Source organism: Eschscholzia californica, unplaced genomic scaffold (assembly GCF_041429995.1).
Source record: "Eschscholzia californica isolate CP2 unplaced genomic scaffold, dmEscCali1.0.p SCAF_3, whole genome shotgun sequence".
NCBI lineage: Eukaryota > Viridiplantae > Streptophyta > Magnoliopsida > Ranunculales > Papaveraceae > Eschscholzia > Eschscholzia californica.
Genome location: NW_028238420.1, coordinates 45,890,399 through 45,903,274, shown reverse-complemented (window position 1 = coordinate 45,903,274; position 12,876 = coordinate 45,890,399). Strand labels below are relative to the sequence as shown.

General features: G+C 37.0%; 1 protein-coding gene across 1 annotated transcript in view; it reads right to left on the bottom strand.

Annotated features, from left to right (window-relative positions):
* GLYR1 (glyoxylate reductase 1) overlaps positions 1 to 12,876 on the bottom strand; it is a 32,697-nt gene that overhangs the window by 2,510 nt on the left and 17,311 nt on the right. The window lies entirely within an intron of this gene.

Sequence of the window (12,876 nt, the reverse complement as noted above, 5' to 3'; positions counted from 1 at the left end):
AGAGAATATTTCGTAATATAGAATTAATTTGGCTCTTTTATCCTTCGTTTCGGATTAAGTTTACGTACATTGAACTATATTGTCTTACGAACTATAACCCTGGTCAATTTTAGTTGATTCCAACAGAAGGTAAGATTCTTGTTGTAGACATAGTCAGAGTAGAAGGTGCAGAGGAAAAAGCTGAAACAACTGAAGCACAACATAAATAAAGATTTATAATCATCCACCGGATGGACACTTAAGCTTCAAACAACCAGATTCGTGACAAGAGAAACAAAAAAATTCTTTATTTGGGAAATCATAAAATACTCGGCCTTTCTTTAGATTTCTTTGCAAGAAAAACAAATATATATATATTGCAACAAAATATTATTTTTGGCTTTTCCATTAAAATGTTTTGGTTGCATGTTCACTCTTTTTTTTGTTGAAAGGTTGCATGTTCACGCTGTCTTTTAGTTTGTCTCAGTTTCCTTTCAAGCTTGACGGAGGCTTAAACATGCCCAGTTTAGTCTTTCAACTAAAGCCCAAAAAACATTAAAATAACATTATCTAAATCTTTTCCCAACCCTAAGCTGACATTATTAACTCTTTGTCAACCCCTCAAACCATGTATCTCTACCAAGCCCTTTCAAGTCTTTTAACTAAAGCCCAAAAAACACAAAAATAGCATTGTTGTTATAGGATGGTGCGGACCAGCCTTCCGGGTTGCTAGTGATACTGTCCGCTTTGGCACACTTAGGCCTCACGATTTTAAAAGGGCTCACTAGGAAAAGGTGTTTTAACCTCTTAAGAGGAGCACCACACTCCTGTCTCCCACCAATGTGGGATAGCTTTACAACACACCCTCCCAAGACCACATCACAGTAGAGCGAATCGTGCTGATAACGTGGTGAAATAAATATATAGCTTTGATATAAGAGCATCTCCAATGCAACAATCAATCTTAGAAACTCCGAGTGCCACTTAGGATTTTTCGAGTTTTTTCTTAAAAACCATCTCCAATGCAACACTCTATTTGGATCTCTAAGATGACGTGTCGAGGGTGGAATAGAGATATCTTAGAGCATCTCCAATGGGACACTCAATATCTAACACTTTGAGTGCCACACATGACTTTTTGGAGTTTTTGTTAAAAAACCATCTCCAATGGAACACTTTGTTAGACACTCTAATATGAGGTGGACGCATTTATTATAGAGTGTTTAGAGAGAGAACTTCTAAAATGAGAGGGTCTACTTGAGACTCTCTAAGTGTTGCTTTTTAATTCCAACCAATAGAAAACTTTACTTTTCAACTACTTTTTATCTATTGGATTGAAGAGGGACATGTGTATTAAAGTATAGAGACTTTAGAGATTTCCATTGGAGACCAACAAAACTTAGAGTGTCTCTATATTGACATTTAGGAAAGAGAATCTCTATTGACACTTGACAACTAGGACTTTTAGAGTGTTTGGTAGAGTGTCCCATTAGAGATGCTCTTAAGAGGACACTCTATTTCTAGAGTGTCCTCTTGAGTTATCTCTAATTGTCCACCTCATCAATATTTGATTTTCAACCAATAGAAATCAAGTTTTCTATATTTTCTAAAATAATTAATAATTTATTTACAAAAATAACTATAACACATAAGTAAATAAGATAAGTTTCGAGTTTTGCATTGGAGACACAAAAATTTGAGGATCTCTATTGACGCCACCTAGGAGTGAGAATCTCAATTGGAACTTGACACATATGATGAATAGAGATTTTTTAGAGTTTTGCATTGGAGATGCTCTAAGTTGAGAAAAGATAATAATACATATCTTTTGGTATCCTAACTTTGTCTTTCTTTATCTCATATATTCTATATATGTATTTCACTAATTGTTTAATTTTGTGCCCAACCCTAAATCACCGTCAAGCCGTTTTTAGTCTTTTAACCAAAGCCCAAAAAACCCTAAAATAACATTATTACTAATATTTCGCCAAACCCTAAATCTTCAACAAAAAAAACATTATTACTAATTTTTCGTCAAACCCTAAATCTCTGCATGCCCTTTTTAGTCTTTTAATCAAATGCCCAAAAAAAACATTATTACTAATTTTTCGTCAAACCCTAAATCTCTGCATGCCCTTTTTAGTCTTTTAATCAAAAGCCCTACCAAAAACTTTGAAGTAACGCCTTATTTAATTCTTTGCCGAACCCTAAATCTCCAGAAGTCGTCTCCGTCTTCTTGTCTTCTTTCTTTTCCCAAAAAGCTTTTTCATCTTCCAACCCTAGCAATGGACGACATACCAACACTTGTATGGGAATTGTGCACCTACATTATTACAACAAGGAGAGGTGCTATTTCTCTCATACAGAACAAAGTTTTATACATTCATTCTCCAACATTCGAATCAGAGTTTCCCCAGATCGATCTCTCCAAATTAATGAAAGAAATGAGGGATCATGGTTTTACTGAACCAACAACATCATCATCTCAGGACGAACAGAAGAATTACTACTTCTATCATCATTATTTCTGTGTAGGTAGCCCTGATTACAGTAAAGTGAACAAAAGCAATACATCCCCTTTCCCTGCTGAAACTGTCTATAGAACTCCTCCTCATAGACTTATTTATGCTATTAATCCTCCCGTCGGACCCTTTCGACGTCCAGCTGAACCATTGATTCAAGATCTTCCTCTTAAGGAAGAACAGGTTCAAGATCCCCCTGTTAATACCTCCTATGGCCAAGCTGCCCACCAAGTTCGCCAACATGCTCGTGGTAACCCTATACCCTTTGCTCTGTTGAACAAGCTTGTTGGTTCTCTCCTTAAAATGCGTACTGAAATCACCAGTATAACAGAGAGTGTCCAAGCTATAGAAAACAAGTTTCTTGCGCTTCGCAATGAGAGAGTGTCCAAGAAATTTTAGTTTTAGTAAGATTTTAATGTTAATGATATTTTACATGAATGCAACTAGATTCTACCACTCTTTGTAACAAAGAAATTAAATAAAGTTATATTTTAGTATGTCTTGTATTAATTTTAGAGTTAATTCTTATTTGACTCCCTACTTTGTGACCGGTTTTTTTTTTTGCCTCCTATTTTTCATAAATTCAAATTTGACCCCTTATTTTCATGTAAATGGCGTAAATACCCTTCTAATTTCTAAATAAAATATTAAAAAAACATAATTAATTCCACCTCACCTCTCTCTCTCCACCTCATCTCTCTCTCTACACCTCACCTCTCTCTCTGCACCTCATCTCTCTCTTTCTCTATCCACCTCTCTATCTCTCTACCTCACCCCTCTTTCTCCACCTAAGCTCTCTCTCTCCACCTCACTTTGTCTTCTCTGATGAAGGTCGTCGGCCGAAAAATTTTCCGGCCGGCGACCTTTAAAAAAAAAACTCTCATTTCTCTCTCTCTCTTTAAATATTCTGGCGAAGGGGTTACCCTTCGCCGGAATCTGTTGAACCAAACTCTCATTTCTCTCTAAGGTTTGGTTCAACAGATTCCGGCGAAGGGTAACCCCTTCGCCAGAATATTTAGAGAGAGGGAGAGAAATGAGAGTTATTTTTTTTTAAGGTCGCCAGCCGGAAATTTTTTCGACTGACGACCTTCATCGGAGAAGACAGAGTGAGGTGGAGAGAGGGAGGTTAGGTGGAGAGAGAGAGAGAGGGGTGAGGTGGAGAGAGAGAGGGGGGTGAGGTGGAGAGAGAGAAAGAGGTGAGGTGGAGAGAGAGAGGGGTGAGGTGGAGAGAGAGAAAGAGGTGAGGTGGAGAGAGAGGGGTGAGGTGGAGAGAGAGAATTTTTTGATTTAGAATAGCATAGAATGGTAGTAAATTTGTTGTGGTGGATATCAGCACATCTGTTTGGTTTAAGTTCCATTTTGGTAAAAATTCTTTTCGAGTTTAAAGTTCATAGTAATTGAGTGTTTGTAAACTTTATAACATCACTAGAGGAGTACTAGGTTCATAACTTCATTAAAAAAAAAAGGTTTAAAGACCAACTACATTATTTATACCCTAATAATTGCAATTCAAATAACCAAAGATTCCACCTTCTCTAGGATTCGAACCTGGGACCTCTACGGGTTTCTGAGTTTATGTCAACACCTTGGAACCACTTGGGCTACCAACGGTTGACGTGGGTAGAATGATTGACTATGGGCTAAACGGGAGGACCACACCATTTCTTGCTACAAAATTTGTGGTTTCTAATTGATTTAATGCTTCTGCCCTACAACCACTACAAAATGTTACTTAGGGTCCGTTTCATACGCTTATTTCTTTTTGGTTTTCACACTTATTTTGGTTAGTGCTATTCTTCATAAGGATTGCTTGAAGTGTTTCTCCTCGTATAGACACTCTGACGCCTTCAATGTTGCTTGAAGTGTTTATTCAGGTCAGAGGTGGTTTTTGGATAATGACCATGTTTAATTAGCAAACTAGTATGAAATTTGAGCACCAAAATGTTTCCAAGTCAAATAGTTGAAGGAATTGATGTCGTGCTTTTATTTGTTCTCATTTTGAGGGTTTTCATTTATTTCACACCAAAAGATTGTTAGTAATTTGGACCTACCGCTAGAAGTAAAGGTATATTGAAAAATGCCCCTTCCAACTAATGGATTCTGTTATTTGTCTGTTTAATTGACGATTTGGTTTGGCCTAAGTTTATTCATAATTCCTATCTTACCCTTACCCTCCCTCCCTTTCACCATCAAACAAATCGATTGAAAGATTCAGTTGAAGAAGACCAATTGAGGTAAAATGAAAACTTCTAAATAACTTTGAAGTGTACAATCCGATTGTCCGTACTTTTGTAACTTCGCTTGCCTGGCACCCCTAGTAGGCTTTCAGGGCTTTGACCTTTAAGAATTTTTAAGACAACCCACTCTCACACCCAAACGGGTAAAGAGAAAAGTTGTCCGACCCACTATGCATGTTGATTTCACTACTCTTAGGCCCCATACCTGCTTGTTTTCTGCCCCAAGATCATAGTCATTGCTAGAGTTGGGGTAAGAGAAGAATTTTGTCTTCGATCATGGTTAAAATAACAAAACCTAATTATATTGGCATTTAGTCCGTCATTCCTTTTAATTTGTTTTAGTTATTTCGACAGGTTTGGGATGTACTCTCAAATGACGAAGTGGTAGAAATAGTGAATTCAACTCTAAGACAATCCTCTGCAGCTCCACCAACCTCCACCATGGAAGACCAAGTTTCCAACATCGAAGATCAACGACTATCTTGTAATTTGCCTTTATCTCAATCCCTCAACCTCCACCATTTCCTCTTCTTCCATTCAAAGTCCAAGATACAGCCGGAACCGTTGAAGCAAGTTGACAACAAAGAGGATTCGTCAGTTGTTCCCTCAGGGTTAGATCGCTCGGTTACAGTACTAGCAACATGTCCTGGTGAGAGTAGGTCGGAACTGGTCAGGCTGGAAGAATAGGAGTAAATCTTGAAGCACCAATGTGAAAGAAATTTGGAAGTAGTCAGGAGAGGAATGGTAAATCTATAAAGGTTGGGTCTTGATAAACAAGGTGGAGAAGACATCTGCTGGAGAAGAGGCCCTAAGATAAGGCATGGGACTAAGTCTCTATTTTGGCTTGGGTCTGTTGTTGTGTGATAATTATTCTTTAGTGTGGTGAACTTTTTTTTGTCTTATCTATTAAATATAACTTTATCAGGATTGATTATTGTAATTACTGTCATATTGTGTCACTCGGGCTGGAAAAAAGTCCGCAAACTCGAAACCCGTCACGGGTACCCGAAACCCGAAGGCGGGTTTAGCCCGACCGACCCGATGAAATTAACGGGTCGGGTACGGGTTTTGAGGTGTTACCAGATATCCCGCCCGAGCCCGTCCGATAATCTTTACCCGACATAACCCGCTTAATAATGTCATCCATTTATGCGATAATACCTATGCACATTATATGTATGCTTGCTTGTATGTATTTATGTATGCATGTATAACATATACAAAAATATTTTTAAAGTATTTGAAGTGTATAATATAGATATACATACATATATTGTTGTCCAAGTGCGGAGTGCCCTTGACACAACATTGTTAAAAGAAACTAAATTAAATTTTAGTTTCGATAGAAATTTCGGTATCATCGAAATAGAAATATTTTTGTCATTTCGACCGAGGTATTTTGAAACTTTGGTGAAAACTCGATACTCGACTGCTCAATACTCGAGAAATCCGAAAAGTTGGACGGACTTGGACGGGTTTTGGACCCTAGGATTTTTTAAATTACCCGCCCGATTAAATCCGAAAGCCCGAATGGACAGAGAGTTTCAAATCCCGACCAGCCCGACCCGATGAATGACATGAACCCGACCGACCTGACCCGGACCGATTCCCACCCCTACACTCGTGGTTTGACTTAAAAGTTAATACGAGATCAGTTTCTATTTTCGAATCAATTCTTTGTATCTCTTGGATTTTTTCCACGCTGGACTTAGAGTAGGTCAACTTTCCGAGCATTATCTATTATTACAGATTTGTATATCAAATGTCATATTCCTTGATTAAGATCTATCGAGAGAAACGACTACGTTTAGGAAAGTAATTATAAACCAAATCTCAATTTTCTTGCATATTTAAGTTACATCAATTCTTGGATATGAAATATTCTATGAAGCAAAAAAGGGAAGTGGCTGGAAGTTGTATCAATAATTTAAGGGTTATTTTTCAAATGGCCCCCAACTTTGTGACCAGCTTCCTGCCTGGCCCCCTAGAACAGCAAAAATACCCATATGACTCGCTTTTTCCGTTATCTTTAACTGTCTGTTACTCTCACTCCTCCACCTCATTTCCTCTCTCTGTCAAGTCATCTGAGACGCCACATCATCATCTTCTCCGGCAGGGGTCGTCGGCCGGTCAAATTTCCGGCCAGTGACCTTCAAACATAAAAAAAAAATTAATTAAATTTTTTTCTCTCTCCTCTCTCTCTCTAAAATATTTTTTTTCTTTCCTCTCTCTCTAGATCTAGGGAAAGAGAGGAAAGAAAAAAAATTTAAAGAGAGAGAGGAGAGAGAAAAAAATTAATTAAATCTTTTTTTATGTTTGAAGGTCGCCGGTCGGTGACCCCTGCCGGAGAAGATGATGATATGGCGTTTTAGGTGACTTGGCAGAGAGAGGAAATGAGGTGGAGGAGTGAGAGTAACGGACAATTAAAGATAACGGAAAAATGTGGCCATATGGGTAGTTTTGCTATTCTAGGGGCCAGGCAGGAAGCTGGTCACAAAGTTGGAGGTCATTTGAGAAATAACCAGTAATTTAAACCATTGGAACATTATTTTTTATTTATTGAGATCATTGAACATTATTTGGTTGAGCTATAAATCACATTGTTATATGAAAAGAATTGAAGGTCTTCAATTCTTTTTTTTTATCTGTTTAAGGCCAGAGTTTCACAAACTCTGGCCTTAAACAGGGAAATACAGAAGATAAATGCCTCAAACAGTTCTAAATTTTGTACAATATTATATTTCTGTCAACGACCTCAACAAAAAGTAAGATAAACAAAAAAGAGAAACAAAAATTGAGTTGATGAACGAGTACCAAATTAAGATTAAAATAAAACACTCTAAAATTTCATACAAAATTGATATCTTTGATCCCCATGTGAATATGAAGTCATCGTAATTTAAAATGAAAACTTAGGTTTAGACCTTGGTAGAACTTTATCACTTTATTAATTTTTCTCAATTAAGAAATTACAATGATGATGATCTTATTTATATCATCTAGAAAGAGAAACAAATAGTTAGTTATAGAGAGAGAGAGAGTGATTAACAAACATAACTAACTCTTGTTAATGGTTGTTATGTTTGTTAATCATAACAGAATTCTCTAACTACTCTTTTAACTAACTACTAAACTAACTTCTCTAACTACTAATAAACCAATACTAACTACTTGAGTCAGTTGCTTTTGTGAAGATGTCAGCTAATTGAAGATGGGTAGGAATGTAGTTAACCTGAAGTGAACCATTAGCAACCAAGCCCCTAATGAAGTGATAATCCACTTCTATATGCTTGGTTCGAGCACGGAAGATAGGATTAGAGGCAATATCATTTGCACCTTGATTATCACAATAGATAAGAAATGGTTTGGACAAAGGCAAATGCAACTCAGCTAACAAATAGCTAATCCATAACACTTCAGTTGTTGCCACACTAAGAGCTTTGTACTCAGCTTCTGTGGAGGATCTAGCACCAGTTGGTTGCTTCTTTGAGGACCAAGACAGAAGAGTAAAACCCAAAAATATACAAAACCCACTTGTTGATCTTCTAGTATCAGGGCAACCAGCCCAATCTGAATCAGATAGGCTTGAATAATGGTCAAATTTCCTGGATTAATGGTGACACCAGAACCAATGAAACCTTTCAAATACCTCAAAATCTTCTTCACAACCATCATATGAGAAGACCTTGGCTCCTGCATAAATTGAGCAGTGTAATTGACTGCATAGGATATATCTGGTCTGGTGAGAGATAGATACTGTAAAGTACCCACTAAGCTTCTATATATGGTGAAGTCAGACAAAATATCCCCATCCAATTTAGAGACCCTTGAGCCACTAGCAACAGGCCAGGGTTTTGCTGGTCTTACAATCCAGCATAGAAGTCTTTTCTAAAATTTGAAGAGTATATTTCTTCTGAGTGAGGAGAATAGAACCAGTATCATTCCTTATAACTTCAATGCCCAAGAAGTAATGTAGCAGACCAAGATCCTTCATAGCAACTTTGAGCTTAGTGTCTTTATGTGAGAATCTATCAAGATAGAAGATGCCCTAGTAAGGATAATGTCATCTACATAGAGAAGAAGAACTAACACCTCACTTTGGTGGAGTAAATAGAATATAGAGTGATCAGTAGTGCTCTTAAGGAACCCAAATTGAAGTAGAAAATTAGCAAATCTATTGAACCATGCCATTGGTTCCTGCTTCAAGCCATATAAGGACTTATGTAACATACACACATAATTCCTCTTTGTTTTGTCAATGAAACCTTGTGGCTGAGCCATATAAACCTTCCCATCTAAAACTCCATGCAGGAAAGCATTTGAGACATCTAGCTGCTTGATGCTCCAAGATTTAGTAACTGCAATGGTAAGAATAAGTCTAATAGTTGTAGACTTAACTACTGCACTGAAGGTTTCATTACAATCAATACCATCTTGCTGATGGTAGCCTTTAGCTACCAATCTGGCTTTGTATCTCTCAAGAGAGCCATCAGACCTTTATTTCACCTTATATACCCACTTACATCCAAGCACATTCATAGATGAATCAACAGGGACCAGAGACCATGCGTTATTTTTTTGTAGAGCTAAGAACTCATCTTGCATAGCAGTACACCACTCAAGAGACTTGGATGCTTCTTTGAAAGAAGTTGGCTCATGAAATTTATTAAGAACAACAACAAATGCAGAGGAAATAGGATGATATATTGAGTAATGAGCTACATAACCAGGAATAGACTTTGGTCTTTGTATACCACTCTTGGACCTTGTGACCATAGGACGGACAGAAGAGTAGGAACTAGTAGTAGGCAGAGCAGATAAAGTAATATGATCAGGTTACTCATTTACATGTCCAGAAGAGGAATGTACTGGGTCTGGGACAATGTGTCCTGGAGACACAATTGAAGCAGCAAACATGGGAATGGAAAGAGTAACCTGCTGAGGTAAAGACTTAGGCTGAGTACTTGACGTGGACTTGTCAATACATTGGTCTTTGAAATAAAGATGATTCGTCAAAAATTACATGCCTGGAAATTTGTAGCTTATCTGAGACAACATCATAGCATTTGTACCCCTTATGCATAGAACTATAACCCAAGAAGATGCATTTTGCTGATTTAGGACTAAGCTTGTCCTTTCTAGAGGGAGCCAAATAAGGAAAACATGTCGAGCCAAAAACTTTCATGAATTTGTAATCTGGGGCTTTGTGAAATAAACACTCATAGGGTGATATGTTACCAAGTATAGGAGTGGGTAGCCTATTAATGATATCAACAGAAGTAGAAAATGCATCACACCAAAAGACTTTAGGCAAAGAAAAGTGAATGCGCAAGGTATTACCCATTTCAGTGACATGTCTGTTCTTTCTCTCAGCCTTCCCATTCTGCTGAGGAGTGTAAGGACAAGAACACCTAAACACCATGCCATTCTTGTCAAGAAAACTTTTGAATTCACCCTTTGCCAGCTCAGGTGCACCATCACTTTGAAACTTCTTGATCTTAGAAGACAGAAGATTTTCATTGGAAGCTTTAAAATGTTTAAAACAATTCAAACTCTCTGATCTTACTGATAAAGGATAGATCCACGAGAATCTACTATAATCATCAATGAAAAGAATATAATATCTTGTGCCATTAGATGTTGTGACTGGAGCTGGCCCCCAGATATCACAATGAATCAATTCAAGAGGCATAGATGACTTAGAAGTCGAAATTGGAAAGGGAAGACATTTGCTCTTACCTAATTGACAGGAATCACACACAGATGCAATTGATTTGGATTGAAATGTGATTTTGGCCTTTTTTTTGAGTTGTAATAGGATAGAATTTGATGTATGCCCCAATTTTCAATGTCAAACATGAGGTTCTTGACAGTGGATAGCACTATGAGCTTCAAGTGAAGTACTGGATGTCGAAAAATGAATAGGATACAAGTCATTCACCATAGGACCCTCTGCTAGAACAATACCAGACTTCAAGTCTTTGATGTGATATCCCCATGGAAGAAATTCAACAGAACATTGATTCTCATTTGTGAACTTAGAAACAGACAGTAAGTTCTTTTTAGTTGTGGGTACATGAAGAACATTAATGAGTCTAAATGATTGAGAGTAGTATTACCAGTTTCTTTTATTGGTAAAAAATTCCCATCACCAACCATTACTCCTTCTTTGCCTTTGTAACCTGATGAAGTACTCAATATTGACTTGTTATTTGTCATGTGGCTGAAAGCTCCAGTATCAGCTAACCATGGAGTTGTTTCAGCCAAGTGACATTCTTGAGAAGAATCATTATCATTAGTTGAGGAAGAACTAGATAGAATAGCCATATTACACTCAGCTATAACAATATCATCACTATCATCTGAAATATCAAAGCTTTCTTCAAGCTCTTTCACATCAGACTCATCCTCTTCATCTTCAATATGAAGACCAGCAAAATTAGGTTGATAGGGTTTGTTCTCCTTAGGATGAGAATACCTAAAGTAACAATTTGCAACCAAATGACCCCATCTTCTACAAATTCCACAAGGAATTGTAGCAAAATCAAAATTTTCAGCTTTTGGACCCAAGCTAGGTCCTTCAATTTGAGATTTTCCTTTATTTGAGGTAGGATAACTCGGTTTGACCTGATTCTTGGTAGAATCGTGTGTGGTCTTACTGTGATTTGAATGATTCTGAGAAACCTGAGTTAGAGGTTCTGTTTGTAATCAGACTTCTGCTTATACTGTGTTTGTCGAACATAAAAGGCATCTTCAAGTTCTTCTTGTGATTCATTGAGCAACCATTGCTCATGATGTAATAGTTTTGATCTAAGCTCAGGAAATGTAATTCGACCTTCTCCAATGTTCATAGAAATAACAAATTGACGAAAATCTTTCCCTAAACCAATAAGAGTAATACGACATAGTTCTTTATCAGTTACCTTATCATTGACAGCAATTAGAGCATCAGGTAGAGATTTGATCTTTCTGATATACTCACTGATGGTGGAATTTCCTTTCTTTATAGAATGAATTTGAGATCGAAGCAAGTCTTTCTTTGCTTCAAACTCCTATGTGTATATTAGATCAAGATAAGTCCAGATTTCATAGGTTGATTTAAGACCTAGAACATCTGATTTGATTTCGTGTGAAAACGTAGCTTTTAGGCATGATTTGACAAAGCTATCTTGCTTTTTCCATTTCTTATAATCAGGATACAGAATCTCTCTATCATCTTCAATGATCTTCATTGTTGGTTCTTCAATGGATCCATCAACATAATCGATCATATCAGCTCCATATAGAATTGTTTCGACTTGATCCTTCCAAACTAGATAATTAGAGCCATCTAGTTTATCAGAAACGAAATTAGTAATATTGGAGAACGATTAATTTGAGGAAGAAGAGTAAGCAGCGGAATTAGATGAGTGGTTCATTGTGTTAGAAATCTGATACCATGTTAAGTTTGTGGCCATCCAACTCAAAACCAATTGACAATGAGTGGAGAGGACCTATACTTTATATTCTTGATTGCTAGTTACCCATTCTCCCATGTGGGACTATTCTCACACGCCTCCTCACGTGTGGCGTTCTTTGTGCCTAACACGTGTGTTTTTTTTCTTTACGGGTGACGTGGAGCACGTGTCGCTTTTAAACCTATCACGTGCGGGCCTAGCTCTGATACTATGAAAACTTAGGTTTAGACCTTGATAGAACTTTATCACCTTATTAATTTTTCTCAATTAAGAAATTACAATGATGATGATCTTATTTATATCATCTAGAAAGAGAAACAAATAGTTAGTTATAGAGAGAGAGAGAGTGATTAACAAACATAACTAACTCTTGTTAATGGTTGTTATGTTTGTTAATCATAACAGAATTCTCTAACTACTCTTTTAACTAACTACTAAACTAACTTCTCTAACTACTAATTAACCAATACTAACTACTTGAGTCAGTTGCTTATTCATCTTAGTCGAGTTAGATGACTCAGACACTAACTCTCTTATAAAAACAATCTCTTTCATCAGCATTGACTCCAGTTTTCCTTTTAATAAGAGATGAATGTTGTCACTATATTTATAACCCAATCTTTTTTTATGATACTTTACACAAATTTGTTTTTAATGAGATCAATTAATCGATGGAGACAA